The sequence below is a fragment of the Dipodomys merriami genome, unplaced genomic scaffold (assembly GCF_024711535.1).
Source record: "Dipodomys merriami isolate MVZ:Mamm:240054 unplaced genomic scaffold, mDipMer1.0.p SCAF_26, whole genome shotgun sequence".
NCBI lineage: Eukaryota > Metazoa > Chordata > Mammalia > Rodentia > Heteromyidae > Dipodomys > Dipodomys merriami.
In genome coordinates, this window is record NW_027204048.1 from 8,626,635 (window position 1) to 8,639,819 (window position 13,185).

At 39.4% G+C, this 13,185-nt stretch overlaps 1 protein-coding gene across 2 annotated transcripts in view; it reads right to left on the reverse strand.

The window, feature by feature from the left end:
* Positions 1-13,185, reverse strand: part of Rcl1 (RNA terminal phosphate cyclase like 1) — a 59,865-nt gene that overhangs the window by 42,027 nt on the left and 4,653 nt on the right. The window lies entirely within an intron of this gene.

Genomic DNA, 13,185 nt, shown 5'->3' on the forward strand with positions numbered 1-13,185 from the left:
TGGAAATTAAATGGTGTCTCACAGACAGGAAAAGATCACTAACTAGTTCTTTTTTTGGTTTCTTTAAGAAGGTGCTTCAACCGGGTACTGATGGCTCACACCTGTAATCCTAGCTAGTCACGGGGCTGAGATCTGAAGACCACACTTCAAAGCCAGCCTGGGCAGGAAAGACCATGAGACTCTTATCTCCAATAAACTACTCAGAAAAACTGAAAAATGGCACTGTAGCTTTATGTGAAAGAGCACTAGCCTTGAGCAAAAAGAGTTCAGTAACAGGGCCCCAAGTTAAAGCCCTACAACTAACACCATCTACCCTCCAAAATAAGTAACAGTAATATTATATTGAAACTCTTTTTAAAAAATTGTTGTTGTTGTTGGTTGTCTCAAGGTCTTTCCTATCTGGGCTGGCCCAAGATCCAGAGATATCAGCCTCCTGATTAGTTGGGATTATAGGCATGAGCCACAGTACTGTTACCTATTTGTAAATGCATAAAACACAATTAATACATGAGCTTCATTTGTTGAAAAGACTATATGAATTTAATTTTATATAAAATGGCTATACTTTTCTGTTCAAATTTCCTTCAATTCCACTTATGCATAAGGCAGTTTAGCATAAGGCAGTTGTTCTTTAAGAGAAAGAGAGGAAAAAAGGAAATAAGAATATAAGAGAGAATCTCTTTTCTGAATTGTGAAATTATGGAACAGGACAGACTAATGAGTCTAACAAGAGAATATGTCCTTCCATATGACCTTCCATTAAGCTGAGGACCAACTCCCCACCACACACACACACACACACACACACACACACACACACACACACACACACACACACACACCTCCAACCATTAAAGACACAACTCCCCACCACACACACACACACACACACACACACACACACACACACACACACACACACACACACACACACACGCCCCCTCCTGCCATTAAAGACACTGGAACTGCCTGACACTTGCAGACAGGTTCCCCTCCTGTAATAAACCAGCACAGATCTCAACAGTCACCTAAACTGATCCCAAAGGGTGAGCAAATCAACTAAGCAATTCTCATCTCCCTAGTCTGTTGTTTAACAAACACTGCCTCTTAACTCCTGTCCAAGTAAATTCCACCATTTCTGCAAAGAGCTCTAGTTTGGAAGGCAGAGAAACTCCATTACACCTCAAAATAAATAAATAAAAATGGCTAATACTTTACACCAGACTTTCTGTCATGTAAGCCTCACTGGCAATGAATGTCATGCATATCTTATGGCCAAGACGGCCAACAAACCTACCCTAACCAGCAATGGCAGGCAGGATTTGGAACTAAATCTGTCCTTAAAGTCCATGCTGTGTGTGTGTGTGTGTGTGTGTGTGTGTGTGTGTGTGTGTGTGTAAATCTGTCCTTAAAGTCTATTAGCTTGCTCCTAGTCTTGTGTGTGTGTGTGTGTGTGTGTGTGTGTGTGTGTGTGTGTGTGTGTGTGTGTGTGTGTGTGTGTGTGTGTGACGGGGTTTGAACTCAGGGTCTGGTCACTGTCTCTGAACTTCTGTGCTCAAGGCTAGCGCTCAACCACTTGAACCATAGCTTGCAGCTCTTTTCTTGGTAATTTATTTGTGTTAAGAGTCTCGTGGACTTTCCTGTCCAGGCTATCTTTGAATTGTGATCCTCAGATCTCAGCCACCTGAGTTGCTAATTACAGGCATGAACCACCAGTGCCTGGCTGTTTTGAAAAGAAGTGAAGCACTGATTTCTAGTTAAGTTTTAAATTGCAAGCAGCAACTCACTGACCATTTAATGGATTGTAATCAACATTTCTTTTTAATGAACCTAGAACGGTATGGACAGACTCCTCCTATCTGCCCATTTCATTTTCCACAATTTCACTTACCCACCGACAACCACACTCAGAAAAGACTAAATGGAAAATCTCAGAAATAAACCATTCCTAGCCAGGCGCCAGTGGCTCACGCCTGTAATCCTAGCTACTCAGGAGGCTGAGATATGAGGATCTTGGTTCAAAGCCAGCCCGGGCAGGAAAGTCCGGGAAACTCTTCTCTCCAATAAACAACCAGAAAACTGGAAGTGGTGCTGTAGCTCAAGTGGTAGAGCGCTAGCCTAGAGCAGAAGAGCTGAGGGACAGTGCTCAGGCCCAGAGTTCAAGCCCCACCACCGACAAAAATAAAAAAGAAAAGAAAAGAAATAAACCATTCCTTTCCCTTCTGTCTAGAATCAAAATCTTTCCTTGGCCCAGCAATATCCAAACACCACACATCCTTCCCAAACCATCTGCCACTTAGAAGACACTTCAGTTATTGCAGATCCTGTCATGGGACCCCAGTACTTCTGTTCAATAAATCTTTACTTAACAACAACCCTAGAGCACAAGAGTATGATGCTAGAAATGTGGAAATGCCAAAGAGAAGCCTACTGTCATTAAGTATGTATATGGTGCAGGCGAGTATAGCTAGGTGTGGGGGTGTTTAATCCCAACTGTGGGGGGCTGAAGCAGAAGGATCATGAATTTGAGGCCAGCCTGTGTTACACAGTTGAGTTCTAAGCAACTCTGTGCTACATAGTGAGACTCGATGTCAAGAAGTAAAATAAAACATCAACAACAAATAAAGGAATGACTTGAGTACTATGAAGACACAGTTTAAAGCATCACTGGGGTCTTGGAACATTCACAGTAATTATATACTAGCACTGCTGGCTGGTCATGAAATTTGGCTTCAATTGGACATTTCTTCGTACACATATAAACAGATTGTGGGATAAGTAGCCTCATCATTTTTTTTTAAACAACCACACTGTGGAGTTGAACTAAAATTATGTCTCTGGTCTTTTTCTACAGAATATTCTGTATCATTAATATGAAAAGAAAAAACTAGACACAATCTCCACCAAAATACTACAAGAAAGAAAAAGAGAGAGAGAGGGGGGGGGGGAGGGAGGGAGGGAGGGAGGAAGGATGGAAGGAAGGAGAGAGGAGGGAAATAAGGAAGGAGGGAGAGAGACAAAGAAAGGAAGGGAGGAAATGAGGGAGGGAAAGAGGAAAGAAGGAAGGAGGGAGAAAGGGAAGAAGGGAGGGAGGGAGGGAGGAAGAAAGGAAGAAAGGGAGGGAGAAAAAGAGGGAGAGAAGGGGAAGAAAGAAAGGGAGGAAGGGAAGAGAAGGGAAGAGAAGGGAAGGGAGGAAGGGAGGGAGGGAGGGAGGAAGGGAGGGAGGGAGGGAGGAAGGGAGGGAAGGAGGGAGGGAGGGAGGAAGGAGGGAAGAAGGAAGGAAAGAAGGAAGGAAGGAAGGAAGGAAGGAAGGAAGGAAGGAAGGAAGGAAGGAAGGAAGGAAGGAAGGCAGGCAGGAAGGCAAGAAGGCAGGCAGGCAGACCTTATTTGCTCAAGCTTTCCAGATACAATATGAGAAAGGAACAAATACAAATAAAGACTAAAATTAAAACCCCATACCTTTTACAAATGAGGATAGAAAAACCAGCAAAGAAAAAAAATATTATGTTAGAAATGCTTTGTTTTGTTTTGCAATCCACAGGATTCTGAAGCATAAGCAGCCAGAAATGTTTAACAAGAACAAGAACAGGAAGGGAACAGACACCTAAAGAGACCTCCACAAGACCATCTCAGGTCAGTCAGCAAGTGCTTCCAATGCAGTATCTCAAAGAACCACACTCCCAGCTAGTTCTAGAGTCCTAGCAACAGTGAAAATAGAGCTCCATCACCTGGTACAAAACAGATCTCAAGTTCACCTAAAAATACTAAGCGCCAAGTCCCAAAACTTCCTTAAGCCAAGATGCACAGCGTTCCTTCCCCATTGCCTTTCTATACACTTGGACTCTCTCCCTTCAAGACTGTCCCCTGGGGTAGACAATATTACAGATCTAAAAGTTGGGGGATAAAAGTTCCAAAAGAAAAAAAAAAGTTTACTATGTTTACTATGTTGTGTAAGAATATATAAGGTTATAAAGGTATAGAGAGAGTCAAAGTGTATGCTGTATCTTAAATTGGGACATAGCTACCACTTGGTACAATGGTTGACAGGTAAGAATGCTGGCAAGGTTCTATTTTCTAACCTGGATGGAGTTTACATAGATGTTCACTTCACAATCCATTAATATTCTTGTTTATTAAATAATGTTCTGGTATTTTAATCATGTCTTTTAACTATTTGGGACCATCAAACCCATGCCTACCCCCCTGTTTCCCTAACCTCCAGATGAACAAGGACAAAACACAAAAGGCAAAATGATGTCGCAAAGAAAGGGCAAGCTAAAATAAAGCCTAGTAACCTGTACTTCAAAAACAAGGATTGTCTGTAATTCTAGCACTTCGAAGGAAAATTCTAGCATTGAAGCAGGAATATCTCAAATATGAGGCTAGCCTGGGGCTACACTTTAGGGAAACCCTGTCTCAAAATAACACGAACTGAGGATTTAGCTCAGTGGTAAAGAACTTGCCTAGCATTTGCAAGGTCCTGGCCTTAGAACTATTGAGATATTTTTAAAATATGCTGTACCTCTATGAGTCATCTTCAACAATGAATTAAAAAAAAAAAAAGATGAGGACTCAGGTTAAAAAAAAAACGTGTGTGTGGGTATGTGGGTAGGTGTGTTATATGAAAAATATAACAGATTTGTAATAGGAGCTATTTCAGAGTCAAGAATAAAAGACAGCCAGGCACTAGTGGCTTATATCCATAATCCTAGCTACTCAGGGGTTCTAAACCAGCAAGGGTAGGAAAGTCTGTGAGACTCTTATGTCCAGTTAACCAGCAAAAAGCCAGCATTAGCGTTGAGCACCTGTGGCTCATACCTGTAATCCTAGCTACTCAGTAGGTGAGATCTGAAAGTCCCTGAGATTCTAATTTCCAACAAACCACCAGGAAACTAGAAGTAGCAGTGTGGCTCGAATGGTAGAGAGCCTTGAACAAAAGAGCTCAAGGACAACTCTCAGGCCTTGAGTTCAAGCCCCATGACCTACAAAAAACAAAAACAAAAAAGCAGTCTACAGTATATCTTCATACTATGTGGCAATTTAAAATATTTTCAATCAGATGATGAGGCAGTATACTCCTCTAAGCCTTAATAAATCTAACAATGGACAAATCTAAGGCAGAAGGTTCAGGAGTTGGAAGTCAGACTGCTCTACACAGTGAGATTCCATCTCAAAGACAAAAAAAAATTTGAGTAGATGAATGGATCAAGAAAATGTGGTATATATACACAATGGAATTCTATGCCTCCATCAGAAAGAATGACATTGCCCCATTTGTTAGGAAATGGAAAAACTTGGAAAAAATTATATTAAGTGAAGTAAGCCAGGCCCAAAGAAACATAGGTCCCATGGTTTCCCTTATTTGCAATATCTAGTATATGTATGAGTCAAGCAGAAAAGGTCAGATAATGTGATGTCAGGAAAATGAACCCTTAGATATATATTTTAATGTTTTTTTCTTTCATGCATGTGTTTCTAACGCATTTATAAGATTATCTCTTTGTTGCTTTGTATGTCCCTCCCCCACAGTATAACCCCTACTTTCACTATATTTGATGTCAGTATAACTTGTGGAGGAGATGGGGAAAAACCAGTTGTTTAAGGATACAGGTGGACCTGTTGCAACAATGAGAAGTACAAGTTGTCATGTCCAAAACGAGCTTTACAACGTCGGTGCGGGGGGGGGGGAGGGGGAAGGGGGGGAAGGAGAAGGATTGGGATTGGGGGGGAGGGGGGAGGCTGGGAAGGGATGTGAAGGGTAAACGAAAGGAGGAGGCTGCAATGCTTGGTAAGAAATGAACGCATTATCCTGCCCATGTAATTGTAACTCCTCTGTACAGTATGTTCACAAATAAAATAAAATTTAAAAAAATTGGAAAAGAATTTTACTTAATTACACAAAGAAACACTCATAGAGTATTGAGGAAAAGTTTAAAAAGTACTAGATGCAACGTGATTTAAACTTCTTTAGGGAATAACAAGAACACAGTGAGCTGCAAACAAGATTAGGAGTCAGTTTAACCAATAAATTGAACTTAGTGATGGGACCCCTGTCATCCTACTTATGCAGGGGGGTGTAGGAGAGAGGACAGTAGTCTGAAGCTGACTTAGGGGGGTGGAGGTGGGGAGTAAGCTGCTTAAGAAGGAAGGCAAAAATTTTAAAAGGGCTGAAGATATGGCTCAAGTAGTAGAGTGGCTACCTAGCAAGAAGAGACCTTGAACTGACAACCAGTACTACCAAATAAACAAATATACACACACACACACACAAGCAGAGACAAATGAAATTGAAAACAGAAAAACAAGACAAAAATTGCTGCACCTAAAACAACGTTTGTGCCGCTTCCAGGAGTGCACGTATGCAGGTATATGTGGTACTGGGGAAACAAACCCAGGACCTCATGCATGCGAGGCAAGCTCTCTACCAACAGGCCAAGATAAGAGCTGGTTCTTTAAAAAAGAGACAACAGGAAAATAGTAATAAAAGGGAAGTCCCTTAACTTAATAAAAAATAATATAGCTAACACATTTGGTAAAATACTGTGTGCTGTTCCCCTATGATAAGGAACAAGTAAGAATGTTTCTTTTTACTACTCTTACTTAACATATGGTGTTTACAGTTCTCCCCAATACAATAAGGCAGAAGCAAGTAAAAGTCATAAAGATTAAATTCATAAATTATTCCTGGCAAGTGAGTGGAGACAGAAATAATGGGCTATGGCAGTCATAATACACAATGTAGGTATGTGAAACTAGGTAACTTGAGCGGAAGGGTGGGTTGGGACGTAGGAAGAGTGAGGAGGGAAAGGGTGACATTGATCAGGATGTGTTGTATTCATAAACAGACATGCTGATTTATATATATAAATCTATAATCTATATATTTATATAAATCTATAATCTATATAAATGTATATTATACATAAACATATTGTACAATACATTAAATTATATATTACATTATAACATATTATATAATTACATGTGTCATGTTATATATAATTACATGTGTTCATGTTATATATAACTACATATGTCATGTTATATATAATTACATAATTATTAACTAATTATTTGATTTTATGATTTAGAACTTTATATATTATATAACTATATAATATAATGTGTGTATTGTATGTACATAGATAATATGTATGGATAATTACACAGCATATGTGTATATTATTTGATATATATTATATATAATACATTTATATATACATATATATTATATGGGTTTATATATAAATATTTAATGATTTACTTTATATATATACACATATGTATATACATTTATGTATATGTGTGTATACATATATATTATTCCTACCTGCAGATAACATGATTATCAATGTAGAAAAATCCCCTAAAAATTTACCAGAAAACAGTGAAACGTACCAACAAAACCCACCCACCTACTAAGAAAATAAAGCAAGTTTGTAGAGTACAAGGTAAATATACAAAAAAAATCAACTATATTTTCATATACTAACAACACAGAGATCAAATTAAAAATACTACTCCATTTCAACTGCTTTAAGAAAAATCAGGCATATCTAACAGTATACACAGGGCTTGAGTTAGAAAACTACGTAACACTGATAAGAAAAAATAGGTATTTTTAAAAGTAGACTATGTACATAAATTTGAAAACTCAACAAAAATATCAATTCTCTCCAAATTGACATATGTTTAATACAATCCTTGTGGAAATTAACAGCAAGACTTTTTAGCAAATTCTAAAATTCTGTGGAAAAGCAATTAATGTGAAGCTGGAATAAGTAAAATGATTCTGAAAATTGAAAATTAGAAAGCCAGGCTCTCCAGGCTCATGCTTATAATCCTATTTTGGAGGCTGAAAACAGAAGGATTGTAGTTCAAAACCTGCCCAGCTAGAAAAATCCATGAAATTCCATCTCAGTGAAAGAAGCTAGTGTTATAACACACATCTATCTTTCCAGGTAGAAAAACTGTAGAACCAGGAAAAACATGCAGATTGGGTATCACTTACTCAAAATGCTCGGGATTTCTGATTTTTTTTCCTTAACTTTAAAACATGGACACATACAAAAAAAAGATATCTTGGAGAAAGACCCAAGCCTAAACATGAAATTCATCTATGTTTCATATTCACCTTACAAAATTTCTTTTGTATGTGGGGATAGGGAGCGGTCATGGTGCCTGAACTCTGAACCTGGGCGCTGTCCCTCAGCTCTTCAACTCAAGGCTAAAGCTCTACCACTTGAGCACAGCGCCACTTCCAGCCTTTTCTGCTTATGTGGTGCTGAGGAATCGAACCCAGAGCCGCATGCATGCAAGGCAAGCACTCTACCACTGAGCCACCTTCCCAGCCTCTTACACAAATATCTTGAAAGTGCTTTTATACAATATTTTTAGTGTACCTAATATTTTATTTCTGACATGTCACATGATGTCAGATGTGAAATGTTCCATCTGTGGAGTTACGTCAGCCTTCAAAAGAAAAGTCTCAGATTATGATGGATTTCAGATTTTCAGATTAAGAATGCTTAATTTGTTATAGAAAATCTTTAAGATTTAAGGCTAGGAAAAGAGTTCTTACATTTAAAATCAAAAGCTCAGCCACAATTTAAGAAATTGAGGGGCTGGGAAGTTGGCTCAGTGGTAGAGCGCTTGCCTTGCATTCTTGAGGCCCTGGGTTCGATTCCTCAGCACCACATAAGCAAAAAGAAAAAAGCCGGAAGTGGCGCTGTGGCTCAAGTGGTAGAGCACTAGCCTTGAGCTGACGAGCTGAGGGACAGTGCTCAGGCCCAGAGTTCAGGCCCCACAACCGGACCAAAAAAAAAAAAAAAAGAAATTGAGAAAATCTACTTTGTGACTTTAAAAACACTGGGTAGGGGCTAGGAAGGTGACTCAGTGGTAGAGTGCTTGCGTTGCATGCATGAGGCCCTGGGTTCAATTCCTCAGCACCACATAAGCAGAAAAAGCCAGAAGTGGTGCTGTGGCTCTAGTGGTAGAGTGCTAGCCTTGAGCTGAAGAGCTGAGGGACAGCGCCCAGGATCAGAGTTCAGGCCCCAGGACTGACAAAACAAAAACAAAAAACAAAAAACAAAAAAACAAACACTGATGGAAAAAAACAAAAAACAAAAAATACTGGATGAAATGATGAATACCTGTAATCCCAGCACTCAGCCAAAGGCCAGACTGTCCTATCTAGCAAGACTCTTGTCTCAAAAATAAACATAATTGTGCTGGTAGCTTTAGTATGGCCTTGTTTGTGATCATCTGGGTAAATGCCCAGAAGTGGGATTGCTAGGTCACAGAGGAGCTCTATGTGGAGTCTTTTGAGGAACCTCCATACTGACTTCCAATACAGTAGGGTTCCCTTCTGACCCCATCCCCTTCAGCATCTGTCATTATTAGATTTTCTGATTATAGCCATTCTAACTGGGGTGCAATAGAATATCAAGGTTGTTTTGATTTGCATTTATGACCAGAGAAGTTGAGCATTTCTTCATGTGACTATTGGCTATTCTTAGTTCCTTTTCAGAGAAGTCTCTCTTTAAGTCTTTAGCCCACTTGTTGATGGGGCAGTTGTTTCTTTAAGGATTTGTTTTGGGAGGATTTAATTTTTTGAGTTCTAAGTATATTTTCAATATGAAGTCCTGTGAAGATCTTCTCCCAGCCTGTGGGCTTTCTATTGATCTTACTAGCAGCATTATTCACCATAGCTAAGATATGGAACCAACCTAGATGCCCCTCAGTAGATGAATGGATCAAGAAAATATGGTGTATTGTATTTGATGTTGGTATAATTTGTGGAGGGAAAGGGGAAAAACAAATCGTTTAAATAGGGATACAGGTGGACCCACTGCAACAATGAGATGTACAAGTCGTTATGTCGAAAACAAACTTTACAACTTTGGGGAGGGGGAGGATTGGGTGGGGGGGCAGGGAGAGGATGGGAAGGGGAAACAAAAGAGGCTACAATGCTTGATAAGAAATGTACTCATTATCTTGCTCATGTAATTGTAACCCCTCTGTACAATATTTTCACAATACAAAAAAGAAAATATGGTGTATGTGTGTGTGTGTGTGTGTGTGTGTGTGTGTGTGTGTGTGTGTGTGTGTGAATTCTATGCTTCCATCAGAAAGAATGATACTGCCCCATTTGTTAGGAAGTGGAAAGACCGGGAAAAAAATTGTATTAAGTGAAGTAACCCAGTCCCAAAGAAACTTAGATCCTATGGTTTCCCTTATTTGCAACAATTAGCATACATATAGGATAATCTTATTAGATGAGTTGGAAAAACTCAAAAGCCATGTACATGTGACTATATAAGATGATGCTAAGTGAAATGAATCCCAAGATATGGAACAAGGGATCTATTTATTGTTATTGTTTTAATGTACCATATGATTTTATTATTGTTGTTGTTTCCTTTGTATGTTCTTTCCTTTATGGTATATCCCCTCTTATCACTATATTTGATTTTGGTGCCCTGCATCTTGTGCATACATTTATCTAACTTGGGGAGGGGAAGAGGAATAACAAAACGCTGAAACAAGGACACAGGATGACCCATTGCAACAAGGCCACAGGACAGTATACTAGAAATAACTTTACAACTTTGGGGGGGGAGGGTATGGGAGAGAAGTGGGGAGGGAAGGGACAGTGGGACAACAGTAAGGAAGGGAGGGGTAACAATGCTGGACAAGTAATGTACTCATTGCCCTACTCACGTATCTGTAACCCCTCTGTGCAGCATTTTTACAATAAAAGATTAAAAAAATAACTCACAAATTATTTATAAAACATTATGAAATAATTGTTTATTTTTGTAAATTGATTACCTATAAAGATGAAGAACTGAAACATAGAGAATTATTGGCAAGCCACTTACTGGCCAAAAATCCTGAGTATACACCGAATGCCCAAAACTCATGGTTGAGGGCAAGTCAAAACAAGAAAACAAAACCACTACCAACTCTTAAAACTCAACATTATAAACAAATCAACAGTCCTACTAGAAAATGGGCAATGGCATTAAAAAAATAAAGACATCATTAGTCACTTTGTGATATGTGGATTAAAGCCACAATGAGATATTACTGCATAAGTAGTAGAATGACTACAACTAAAAATAGTCAAATGCTGGAGAATGAAGAGCAATTGAATCACTCACTTGTTGGTGAGAATAAAATAGTACAATCACCCTAAAAAAAAAGCGTGGCAGTCTCTCAAGAAATTAATTACAACTAATTACAACAAAGCATTTGCTCCCACTTATTCCAGAGAAAACAAGACCTGAATTCACATCAAAATGCTCCCTGTGGTGGCCAAAGACTATAATCTTAGGTACGGGGTGGGCAGAGATCAAGAAATCACAGCTTGCCAGCATAGCCAAAAAGTTCATGAGAATCCATCTCAACCAACAGGTTGGCATAGTAGTGCACACATGCTGTCCCAGCTAAGAAGGAAGCCTAATGGCTAGACCTAGTGGTATACATCTGTCATCCCCAGACAACAGAGACAATAGAGGCACAGGAATACAAAGATCCCAGAATAGGCTGTAGACATAATACAAGACCTTACCTTGAAAATAATCATTGCAAGCTGGGTTCTGGTACTTTTACATGCTGGTATAATGCTAGGTAATCAGGAGGCTGAGATATAAAACCATGGTTCAAAGCCAGCCTCGGCAGGAAAGTCCATGAGACTTTTACCTCCAATTAACTAACAAAATATCCAGAAGTAGAGCTGTGTCTCAAGTGGTAGATTGCTATCCTTGAGCACAAAAGCTCAAAGACAGCACCCAGGCTCTAAGTTCAAGACCTAGGACCAAACCCCCCACCACACACACACACACACACACACACACACACACACACACACACACACACACACACACACACACACACACACACACACACTCTCTCTCTCTCTATTTATATGTGTATGTGTGTGTGTGTATATATATACATATATATATACACATACACACACAGACATATATGTGTGTGTGTGTGTATATATATATATATATATATATATATATATATATAAAACCAATTCAGAAAGGGGCTAAGAATGAATCAAGTAACAGAGCAAGGAAAATGATGCTCAAAAATCAAGGCAAAAATTAATGTGCTTCAATAACGTTATAAAATGACAATTTAAGAATTTGTTGAAGAAGCTGGGTGCTGGTGGCTCATGCCTATAATCCTAGCTACTCAGGAGGCTGATATCTGAGGATCGCAGTTCAAAGGCAGCCCAGGCAGGAAAGTCTACAATTCACCACCGAAAAAACAAAAGTGGTGCTGTGGCTCAAGTGGTAGAGCGCTAGCCTTGAGTTGAAGAGCTAAGGGACAGTGCCCAGGCCCAGAGTTCAAGTCCCACAACTGACCAAAAAAAAAAAAAAAAAATGTGTTGAGGAAAAAAAAGATGTGTTGAAAAGAGGCATGTCTCTGGAGGAAGACAAGCAGCACTGTAGGAAAATGAAATCAAACAGCCACAGTACAGCACTGAACTATGCATCCTGACCATGTCAAGTTTTTCTTAAATAGGGGCTATACCCACAATACCAATGGTCTACTGAGTGAAAAACTGTAGTATAAATGTTCTGGCTTTGGGGCTGGGAAGGTGGCTCAGTGGAAGAGTGCTTGCCTTGCATGCATGGCCCTGGGTTTGATTCCTTAGCACCACATAAGCAAAAAGAAAAAAGCCAGAAGTGGCACTGTGGCTCAAGTGGTAGAGCGCTAGCCTTGAGCTGAAGAGCTGAGGGACAGAGCCCAAGCCCAGAGTTCAGGCCCCACGACTGGAACCGCCCCCCACCCCCAAAAAATGTTCTGGCTTTCCCCTACATCAGTATTAATAGCCTGTGTATAATATTATAGGTATCATAGGAAAACCAGATTTTTCCAGATGTTTCCCATGTGGAAAATAGGATAAATCTACATAGGGTTTGTGTTATATTTTATTACTGTATAGGCGTCTAAAATTATCTCAAATGAACATGTTTTGCTTAAAGAATAACAAGGATGGTAGACAGATGGATCTGGAATAGAATTTCACAACTTTCAACTAACAGCATTTAATAAAAGGCCATTACAATTCTTGCCATTTGCCTCTAAAAGATAAATCATGCCTTGGGTAGCTAAAAATTCATCACTTGGGAGTACACTTTCCTGGTCAACAGAGGCACA